At 58.6% G+C, this 10,000-nt stretch overlaps 2 non-coding genes and 1 pseudogene across 2 annotated transcripts; all 3 read left to right on the top strand.

The window, feature by feature from the left end:
- The first annotated feature begins 3,041 nt into the window (after positions 1–3,041).
- Positions 3,042–4,950, top strand: LOC124730196. The gene has a single exon (XR_007007919.1). It is a non-coding gene; the product is annotated as a small subunit ribosomal RNA (ribosomal RNA).
- Positions 4,951–5,302: 352 nt separating this feature from the next.
- Positions 5,303–5,457, top strand: LOC124730194. Its single transcript, XR_007007917.1, has one exon. It is a non-coding gene; the product is annotated as a 5.8S ribosomal RNA (ribosomal RNA).
- Positions 5,458–5,645: 188 nt separating this feature from the next.
- The window catches only part of LOC124730193, a 7,957-nt pseudogene continuing 3,602 nt past the window's right edge, over positions 5,646–10,000 (top strand).

Raw genomic sequence — 10,000 nt, forward strand, 5'->3', positions numbered from 1 at the left:
CTAACCTAACCCATGTTGTGCCTTAACCTAACCCATGTTGTCCCCTAACCTAACCCATGTTGTGCCTTAACCTAACCCATGTTGTCCCCTAACCTAACCCATGTTGTCCCCTAACCTAACCCATGTTGTCCCCTAACCTAACCCATGTTGTGCCTTAACCTAACCCATGTTGTGCCTTAACCTAACCCATGTTGTCCCCTAACCTAACCCATGTTGTCCCCTAACCTAACCCATGTTGTCCCCTAACCTAACCCATGTTGTCCCCTAACCTAACCCATGTTGTCCCCTAACCTAACCCATGTTGTCCCCTAACCTAACCCATGTTGTCCCCTAACCTAACCCATGTTGTCCCCTAACCTAACCCATGTTGTCCCCTAACCTAACCCATGTTGTCCCCTAACCTAACCCATGTTGTGCCCTAACCTAACCCATGTTGTGCCCTAACCTAACCCATGTTGTGCCCTAACCTAACCCATGTTGTGCCTTAACCTAACCCATGTTGTCCCCTAACCTAACCCATGTTGTCCCCTAACCTAACCCATGTTGTCCCCTAACCTAACCCATGTTGTCCCCTAACCTAACCCATGTTGTGCCTTAACCTAACCCATGTTGTCCCCTAACCTAACCCATGTTGTCCCCTAACCTAACCCATGTTGTCCCCTAACCTAACCCATGTTGTCCCCTAACCTAACCCATGTTGTCCCCTAACCTAACCCATGTTGTCCCCTAACCTAACCCATGTTGTCCCCTAACCTAACCCATGTTGTGCCCTAACCTAACCCATGTTGTCCCCTAACCTAACCCATGTTGTGCCTTAACCTAACCCATGTTGTGCCTTAACCTAACCCATGTTGTCCCCTAACCTAACCCATGTTGTCCCCTAACCTAACCCATGTTGTGCCTTAACCTAACCCATGTTGTGCCGTAACCTAACCCATGTTGTGCCTTAACCTAACCCATGTTGTGCCTTAACCTAACCCATGTTGTGCCTTAACCTAACCCATGTTGTGCCTTAACCTAACCCATGTTGTGCCTTAACCTAACCCACGTTGTCCCCTAACGTAACCCACGTTGTCCCCTAACGTAACCCACGTTGTCCCCTAACGTAACCCACGTTGTCCCCTAACGTAACCCACGTTGTCCCCTAACGTAACCCACGTTGTCCCCTAACGTAACCCACGTTGTCCCCTAACGTAACCCACGTTGTCGCCTATCGTAACCCACGTTGTCGCCTAAACCTGCTCTGTAATTGTTATACGACTCGTTCAATTAGTGTAGTGTTGCCCACCCGCAACCCTCGCAATATAGTTCGCTACTCGCACTGCCCGCTCCCCTGTGTATCGCTTCATGTTAAACACCTTGCAAGTCTTGCTGACTTTCCACATGCTCCTGCTGTACACTGTAATGTGGATGGCAGCAGGGCGTACATGCCGCCCCCCCCCCCCCCCCCACCTCTCCCCACGTCCCCACCTTGCCCCCTGCCTTCGCAAGGTGGTTGGTGACAAGTTTGCATGTTCAATGCCCTTCGCATGCGACGTACGCAGGCTACGTTGTGGTGCGGCCTGTGTCAACTGTCCGCTGATGTCGTACGCGTGAACCACAATCTGTACTGCACATTCGTCCTTATGTACTGAATGATACATCGTGGCACATGTGTGACCGTACAACGACTGCGCCCAAAAACGGCGGACCATACAGTGCAAATATTGTGCACGCAGCTACGTGTCGTCTCCCTATGAGAGCTGGATTGCAGTGTGGTACGCCATAGAGACGTGTGGGAGGAACGGACGCCGTGGATGGCGATCAGCATGAGCTGTCTGTTGATGTATTCGGACCTAGTCGTCTCTCCTCACACACCGTGATGGCATGGTGCAGCGCGTTCCATATCTGCGACATGCTACAGAAGCCGGTTGACAGTCGTTCGAGCAATGGACATCGCATACGTACGGGGGCCACCTTCCACGTATTGTCTAGGCGTGCACATTTTGTTGCGTGTATGTGGGCAGACGTAGTGTGGCGTGACACCTGACACAGGCATGCAATAATGGTTGAAGTTGCAAATGGCGATGGACGCCTACGTTTTCTGGTGAAGTTACGCAAATGAAGAAATGGTAACCCGTTGTGGTGCGGTTGTTCTCGCTAGGGGTGAATCGGTGATGGCGACGATAGGTTGAGGTACTAACCGGTTGTTCCAGCGATACCCACCATGCCGACGAAACTGAACGGCATCTGGGTGTGAAGCGATACGCGGCGGTGGCTGGGTGGGACCGTCCCCGGCCGGTGAGGGGGCGCCTCCCGGCGTGCTGGCCGCGCGGTGCGTGGGCGCACGCGCTACAGCCGGCTGGTGGGGGCGGCCAGTGGCAGGCGCGCCGGCCGACGGACGCGGCAGGCGTCGCAGCTGCGCGCCGGCGCACCCTGCGCGCGGCGCCGTGCGGCCAAAGTAGGTCCTCGCGGGCCCGGTGCGAAGCGCGGTGGACATCTGCAGTGTGCTGGTCCGATTGAGGACTGTGTGCGTTGAGGATGCGCCGCCGCCCGGCGCTCGGCGCCGCGACGCCGTCTGCTGCTCGGTCGCCCCAGCGGTTCTCGCTGGTGGTTTGTATCGCAGCTGTGCGGATGTGTTGGCGTGTGCGCTGTGCTGGGAGAGTTCGCTTCGGCACCCAAGTGGGGCTTTTGTCCTTCTGTGGCGCTGGCGTTGGAGCTGCCGGTCACCGTAGGTGGCGCGTGTTGTCTCCCGCCGGCAATGCCACGACAGCACGCTCCCGGGCCTCTGTCGGCAGCGGCAAGCTCAGTTGGGAGCACGGGTGGTCGCACCGAAAGCGTCTACTCGCCTAACTCCGGGCGATTGCGCCTCTCTCGAACCCGACCAAGTACTTGGGACGGCGCTGCGCGCCGCCGGGACCTGAGAGGGTTTCGAGGTGTATTGTGCAGGGGAGCTCAGCCTCCTCCTGTTTGCAGAATGATTGAGCGGACGCTTGCGTGTTCGCGCGGGCCCCCGGGACACACTCCCGGGCGGCCGGCTGCTCAGCTCTAGTTGACGCAGCTCCCTGGTTGATCCTGCCAGTAGTCATATGCTTGTCTCAAAGATTAAGCCATGCATGTCTCAGTACAAGCCGCATTAAGGTGAAACCGCGAATGGCTCATTAAATCAGTTATGGTTCCTTAGATCGTACCCACGTTACTTGGATAACTGTGGTAATTCTAGAGCTAATACATGCAAACAGAGTCCCGACCAGAGATGGAAGGGACGCTTTTATTAGATCAAAACCAATCGGTCGGCTCGTCCGGTCCGTTTGCCTTGGTGACTCTGAATAACTTTGGGCTGATCGCACGGTCCTCGTACCGGCGACGCATCTTTCAAATGTCTGCCTTATCAACTGTCGATGGTAGGTTCTGCGCCTACCATGGTTGTAACGGGTAACGGGGAATCAGGGTTCGATTCCGGAGAGGGAGCCTGAGAAACGGCTACCACATCCAAGGAAGGCAGCAGGCGCGCAAATTACCCACTCCCGGCACGGGGAGGTAGTGACGAAAAATAACGATACGGGACTCATCCGAGGCCCCGTAATCGGAATGAGTACACTTTAAATCCTTTAACGAGTATCTATTGGAGGGCAAGTCTGGTGCCAGCAGCCGCGGTAATTCCAGCTCCAATAGCGTATATTAAAGTTGTTGCGGTTAAAAAGCTCGTAGTTGGATTTGTGTCCCACGCTGTTGGTTCACCGCCCGTCGGTGTTTAACTGGCATGTATCGTGGGACGTCCTGCCGGTGGGGCGAGCCGAAGGCGTGCGACCGCCCCGTGCGTGCTCGTGCGTCCCGAGGCGGACCCCGTTGAAATCCTACCAGGGTGCTCTTTATTGAGTGTCTCGGTGGGCCGGCACGTTTACTTTGAACAAATTAGAGTGCTTAAAGCAGGCAAGCCCGCCTGAATACTGTGTGCATGGAATAATGGAATAGGACCTCGGTTCTATTTTGTTGGTTTTCGGAACCCGAGGTAATGATTAATAGGGACAGGCGGGGGCATTCGTATTGCGACGTTAGAGGTGAAATTCTTGGATCGTCGCAAGACGAACAGAAGCGAAAGCATTTGCCAAGTATGTTTTCATTAATCAAGAACGAAAGTTAGAGGTTCGAAGGCGATCAGATACCGCCCTAGTTCTAACCATAAACGATGCCAGCCAGCGATCCGCCGCAGTTCCTCCGATGACTCGGCGGGCAGCCTCCGGGAAACCAAAGCTTTTGGGTTCCGGGGGAAGTATGGTTGCAAAGCTGAAACTTAAAGGAATTGACGGAAGGGCACCACCAGGAGTGGAGCCTGCGGCTTAATTTGACTCAACACGGGAAACCTCACCAGGCCCGGACACCGGAAGGATTGACAGATTGATAGCTCTTTCTTGATTCGGTGGGTGGTGGTGCATGGCCGTTCTTAGTTGGTGGAGCGATTTGTCTGGTTAATTCCGATAACGAACGAGACTCTAGCCTGCTAACTAGTCGCGTGACATCCTTCGTGCTGTCAGCGATTACTTTTCTTCTTAGAGGGACAGGCGGCTTCTAGCCGCACGAGATTGAGCAATAACAGGTCTGTGATGCCCTTAGATGTTCTGGGCCGCACGCGCGCTACACTGAAGGAATCAGCGTGTCTTCCTAGGCCGAAAGGTCGGGGTAACCCGCTGAACCTCCTTCGTGCTAGGGATTGGGGCTTGCAATTGTTCCCCATGAACGAGGAATTCCCAGTAAGCGCGAGTCATAAGCTCGCGTTGATTACGTCCCTGCCCTTTGTACACACCGCCCGTCGCTACTACCGATTGAATGATTTAGTGAGGTCTTCGGACTGGTACGCGGCATTGACTCTGTCGTTGCCGATGCTACCGGAAAGATGACCAAACTTGATCATTTAGAGGAAGTAAAAGTCGTAACAAGGTTTCCGTAGGTGAACCTGCGGAAGGATCATTACCGACTAGACTGCATGTCTTTCGATGTGCGTGTCGTGTCGCGCAACACGCTACCTGTACGGCTCGCAGTAGCCGTGCGCCGCGTGCGGAACCACGCGTGCCTCTCAAAACTAGCGGCAATGTTGTGTGGTACGAGCGCTGAAGCGCTGGAGCGGCTGGCCTGCGGCACCTGGCGCCTGGCGCCGGTTTTGAATGACTTTCGCCCGAGTGCCTGTCCGCTCCGGTGTGGAGCCGTACGACGCCCGTCGGCCGTGAGGCCGTTGGACACAGAACGCTGGAACAGGGGCCGCCACACGCCTCACTCCCGCCTATGCGACCGTCTCGAAAGAGACGGCGGAAACTTGAGAAAAGATCACCCAGGACGGTGGATCACTCGGCTCGTGGGTCGATGAAGAACGCAGCAAATTGCGCGTCGACATGTGAACTGCAGGACACATGAACATCGACGTTTCGAACGCACATTGCGGTCCATGGATTCCGTTCCCGGGCCACGTCTGGCTGAGGGTCGGCTACGTATACTGAAGCGCGCGGCGTTTGCCCCGCTTCGCAGACCTGGGAGTGTCGCGGCCGCCTGTGGGGCCGGCCGCGTCTCCTCAAACGTGCGATGCGCGCCCGTCGCCTGGCGGTTCGCATACCGGTACTTTCTCGGTAGCGTGCACAGCCGGCTGGCGGTGTGGCGTGCGACACCTCGTACAACGACCTCAGAGCAGGCGAGACTACCCGCTGAATTTAAGCATATTACTAAGCGGAGGAAAAGAAACTAACAAGGATTCCCCCAGTAGCGGCGAGCGAACAGGGAAGAGTCCAGCACCGAACCCCGCAGGCTGCCGCCTGTCGTGGCATGTGGTGTTTGGGAGGGTCCACTACCCCGACGCCTCGCGCCGAGCCCAAGTCCAACTTGAATGAGGCCACGGCCCGTAGAGGGTGCCAGGCCCGTAGCGGCCGGTGCGAGCGTCGGCGGGACCTCTCCTTCGAGTCGGGTTGCTTGAGAGTGCAGCTCCAAGTGGGTGGTAAACTCCATCTGAGACTAAATATGACCACGAGACCGATAGCGAACAAGTACCGTGAGGGAAAGTTGAAAAGAACTTTGAAGAGAGAGTTCAAAAGTACGTGAAACCGTTCTGGGGTAAACGTGAGAAGTCCGAAAGGTCGAACGGGTGAGATTCACGCCCATCCGGCCACTGGCCTCCGCCCTCGGCAGATGGGGCCGGCCGCCCGCGCGGAGCAATCCGCGGCGGGGTCGTGTCCGGTTGCCTTTCCACTCGCCGCGGGGTGGGGCCGTTCCGGTGTGCGGTGGGCCGCACTTCTCCCCTAGTAGGACGTCGCGACCCGCTGGGTGCCGGCCTACGGCCCGGGTGCGCAGCCTGTCCTTCCGCGGGCCTCGGTTCGCGTCTGTTGGGCAGAGCCCCGGTGTCCTGGCTGGCTGCCCGGCGGTATATCTGGAGGAGTCGATTCGCCCCTTTGGGCGCTCGGGCTCCCGGCAAGCGCGCGCGGTTCTTCCCGGATGACGGACCTACCTGGCCCGGCCCCGGACCCGCGCCGCTGTTGGCTCGGGATGCTCTCGGGCGGAATAATCGCTCCCGTCAGCGGCGCTTCAGCTTTGGACAATTTCACGACCCGTCTTGAAACACGGACCAAGGAGTCTAACATGTGCGCGAGTCATTGGGCTGTACGAAACCTAAAGGCGTAATGAAAGTGAAGGTCTCGCCTTGCGCGGGCCGAGGGAGGATGGGGCTTCCCCGCCCTTCACGGGGCGGCGGCCTCCGCACTCCCGGGGCGTCTCGTCCTCATTGCGAGGTGAGGCGCACCTAGAGCGTACACGTTGGGACCCGAAAGATGGTGAACTATGCCTGGCCAGGACGAAGTCAGGGGAAACCCTGATGGAGGTCCGTAGCGATTCTGACGTGCAAATCGATCGTCGGAGCTGGGTATAGGGGCGAAAGACTAATCGAACCATCTAGTAGCTGGTTCCCTCCGAAGTTTCCCTCAGGATAGCTGGTGCTCGTACGAGTCTCATCCGGTAAAGCGAATGATTAGAGGCCTTGGGGCCGAAACGACCTCAACCTATTCTCAAACTTTAAATGGGTGAGATCTCCGGCTTGCTTGATATGCTGAAGCCGCGAGCAAACGACTCGGATCGGAGTGCCAAGTGGGCCACTTTTGGTAAGCAGAACTGGCGCTGTGGGATGAACCAAACGCCGAGTTAAGGCGCCCGAATCGACGCTCATGGGAAACCATGAAAGGCGTTGGTTGCTTAAGACAGCAGGACGGTGGCCATGGAAGTCGGAATCCGCTAAGGAGTGTGTAACAACTCACCTGCCGAAGCAACTAGCCCTGAAAATGGATGGCGCTGAAGCGTCGTGCCTATACTCGGCCGTCAGTCTGGCAGTCATGGCCGGTCCTTGCGGCCGGCCGCGAAGCCCTGACGAGTAGGAGGGTCGCGGCGGTGGGCGCAGAAGGGTCTGGGCGTGAGCCTGCCTGGAGCCGCCGTCGGTGCAGATCTTGGTGGTAGTAGCAAATACTCCAGCGAGGCCCTGGAGGGCTGACGCGGAGAAGGGTTTCGTGTGAACAGCCGTTGCACACGAGTCAGTCGATCCTAAGCCCTAGGAGAAATCCGATGTTGATGGGGGCCGTCATAGCATGATGCGCTTTGTGCTGGCCCCCGTTGGGCGAAAGGGAATCCGGTTCCTATTCCGGAACCCGGCAGCGGAACCGATACAAGTCGGGCCCCTCTTTTAGAGATGCTCGTCGGGGTAACCCAAAAGGACCCGGAGACGCCGTCGGGAGATCGGGGAAGAGTTTTCTTTTCTGCATGAGCGTTCGAGTTCCCTGGAATCCTCTAGCAGGGAGATAGGGTTTGGAACGCGAAGAGCACCGCAGTTGCGGCGGTGTCCCGATCTTCCCCTCGGACCTTGAAAATCCGGGAGAGGGCCACGTGGAGGTGTCGCGCCGGTTCGTACCCATATCCGCAGCAGGTCTCCAAGGTGAAGAGCCTCTAGTCGATAGAATAATGTAGGTAAGGGAAGTCGGCAAATTGGATCCGTAACTTCGGGATAAGGATTGGCTCTGAGGATCGGGGCGTGTCGGGCTTGGTCGGGAAGTGGGTCAGCGCTAACGTGCCGGGCCTGGGCGAGGTGAGTGCCGTAGGGGTGCCGGTAAGTGCGGGCGTTTAGCGCGGGCGTGGTCTGCTCTCGCCGTTGGTCGGCCTCGTGCTGGCCGGCGGTGCAGGATGCGCGCGCCTGCGCGGCGTTCGCGCCCCGGTGCTTCAACCTGCGTGCAGGATCCGAGCGCGGTCCCGTGCCTTGGCCTCCCACGGATCTTCCTTGCTGCGAGGCCGCGTCCGCCTTAGCGTGCTCCTCCGGGGGCGCGCGGGTGCGCGGATTCTCTTCGGCCGCCATTCAACGATCAACTCAGAACTGGCACGGACTGGGGGAATCCGACTGTCTAATTAAAACAAAGCATTGCGATGGCCCTAGCGGGTGTTGACGCAATGTGATTTCTGCCCAGTGCTCTGAATGTCAACGTGAAGAAATTCAAGCAAGCGCGGGTAAACGGCGGGAGTAACTATGACTCTCTTAAGGTGGCCAAGTGGCGGCGGTGTGGCTGCATCCGGACTTGGCTTCTCGAAGTGCGGTCTTGATGTAGTCGTGCTGCTGCTGCGAGGTGCCTTCCTTGGGTTATAGTTACAGGGAGAGTGATGCGCAATACATGGGCCTAGCCCTCTTAGCCTCTCCTCTCCTGCGGTCTTCTCCCCTTCTCGTGGGCCCGCTGATTTCGCAGAGTGGAAGACCGCACCAGGGGCTTGGGGGGGTTACCAGCCCCCCCTCGCACTATCCCTTTTTTAGTTGGGGGCAGTAAGCAGAGAATAAGTGGTGGCCCTTCCGCTGAAGGTGCCACCCCAACTCCCCCAGCACCTAGCCGGCCAACCGGCCGTGCCGAAAATCTTGTAACTTTTGCAGCTATGTATACCTGTAGTGAGTGCCACCGCAGCTTTACAACCAAGAACGGTCTCGGGGTCCATCGCCGCCGCCAACATCTTGCGGCCGCCAACGCGGAGATCGTCACGGAGAGGCATCGCGCGAGGTGGACGGAGGAAGAAGTCCTGTCGCTCGCCAAGGCGGAGGCCGAACTGTTCCTTGAGAGGGACGCCCGGTTCTTCTTCGTCAATCAAGAACTCATCAGGATGTTCCCCGACCGAACGCTCGAGGCAATCAAGTGCCGACGGCGGCAAGCTGCCCACAAGCAGCTTGTCCGCCAATTCATGGAGGCGCTTGAGATCGGTCGGGGGGAAGAGCCGGCGTCCCGCCGGGGAGCAGCGAGCCCGCTGCCTGACGCGGGCGAGGCCGCTGCGCCGCCCGTCGACGCAGCCGAGGACTTCGCGGCCGACACCACCGGGCCGCCGCCGGAGGGGCCGACTGACGCCGCCATCTGGGAGCATCTGGCGGGGCTACCCGCTTCCGCCCAGCGTTTCTCTGCCCTGGATCGTGTCATAGGTCTGGGGCGGGGCACGCCGCCCGATGTCATCCTGGGCATGCTCCCGGATGCCCTTGCGTCGGTCGGGTCCAGAGGGGAGAGATCGATCACCAGGACACAGCGGCCGCGCCAACCATCGAAGCGGCCGCCTGCCGCGCCGCCGGCGCAGAAGCGCAAGCGGCGCCGCTGGGAGTACGCGAGAACGCAGGATGCCTTCCGACGGTCGCGTGCACGTTGCGTGCGCGGCCTCTTGGATGGCACCCTGCTCCAGCCGCCACCTGCCATCCCTGGTCTGCTGGACTTCTGGGCGGACCTCTTCACCAAGAAGCCCATCTCCACCGCGGGCTTCATTCGTGACCGCCTCCTCCCGCACTCAGAGCCTGTCGCTCTCGAGTGCATATGGGGGCCGGTCACACATGAGGAGGTCGCCGCCGCGTTGCCGCCCAGGGGATCAGCAGCCGGGCCGGACGGCCTTACCCCAGCGGAGTTGCGGCGCCTGCCGCACGAAGTCCTGGTGAAAGTGATGAATCTCTTCCTTCTGGCCCGCGCCCTTCCGGAACGCCTGCTTCGCGCGCGGA

This window comes from Schistocerca piceifrons, unplaced genomic scaffold (assembly GCF_021461385.2).
Source record: "Schistocerca piceifrons isolate TAMUIC-IGC-003096 unplaced genomic scaffold, iqSchPice1.1 HiC_scaffold_1232, whole genome shotgun sequence".
NCBI lineage: Eukaryota > Metazoa > Arthropoda > Insecta > Orthoptera > Acrididae > Schistocerca > Schistocerca piceifrons.